The sequence below is a fragment of the Buceros rhinoceros genome, unplaced genomic scaffold (assembly GCF_000710305.1).
Source record: "Buceros rhinoceros silvestris isolate BGI_N320 unplaced genomic scaffold, ASM71030v1 scaffold7342, whole genome shotgun sequence".
Classification (NCBI taxonomy): Eukaryota; Metazoa; Chordata; class Aves; order Bucerotiformes; family Bucerotidae; genus Buceros; species Buceros rhinoceros.
The window spans coordinates 4,315-4,784 of NW_010397070.1; the positions used below are offsets into that span (position 1 = coordinate 4,315).

General features: G+C 61.1%; 1 protein-coding gene across 1 annotated transcript in view; it reads left to right on the plus strand.

Annotated features, from left to right (window-relative positions):
* The window catches only part of LOC104502166 (trifunctional enzyme subunit beta, mitochondrial-like), a gene marked incomplete at its 3' end in the record, with an annotated part of 5,295 nt that overhangs the window by 3,192 nt on the left and 1,633 nt on the right, over positions 1-470 (plus strand). The window lies entirely within an intron of this gene.

Sequence of the window (470 nt, forward strand, 5' to 3'; positions counted from 1 at the left end):
TGCTATCATGACCAGGGCATGGATTGTTCCCCTGGACTGGGGACACAGGGGACACTCCCCACTGGAGAGGTCCCACCTTGAATCCTGGGTTTTGGTCCCTCACTCCCAGAAGAACATTGAGGGGCTGCAGCGTGTCCAGAGAAGGGCAATGAAGCTGGAGCAGGGTCTGGAGCACAAGTGCACTGAGGGACCTGGGTGGGATCCAGCCTGGAGAAAAGCTCAGGGGAGACCTTCTGGCTCTCCACAACTCCCTGACAGGAGGATGGAGCCAGGTGGGGGTCGGTCTCTTCTCCCCAGGAACAAGTGACAGGATGAGACGAACCGGCCTCCAGTTGTTCCAGGGGAGGTTGAGGTTGTCCCTGAGGAACCATTTCTTGCCCGTTGGGGTTGTGCAGGGCTGTGCCAGGCTGCCCAGGGCAGTGGTGGCGTCCCCATCCCTGGAGGGGGTTCCCAGCCATGTGGGGGTGGGG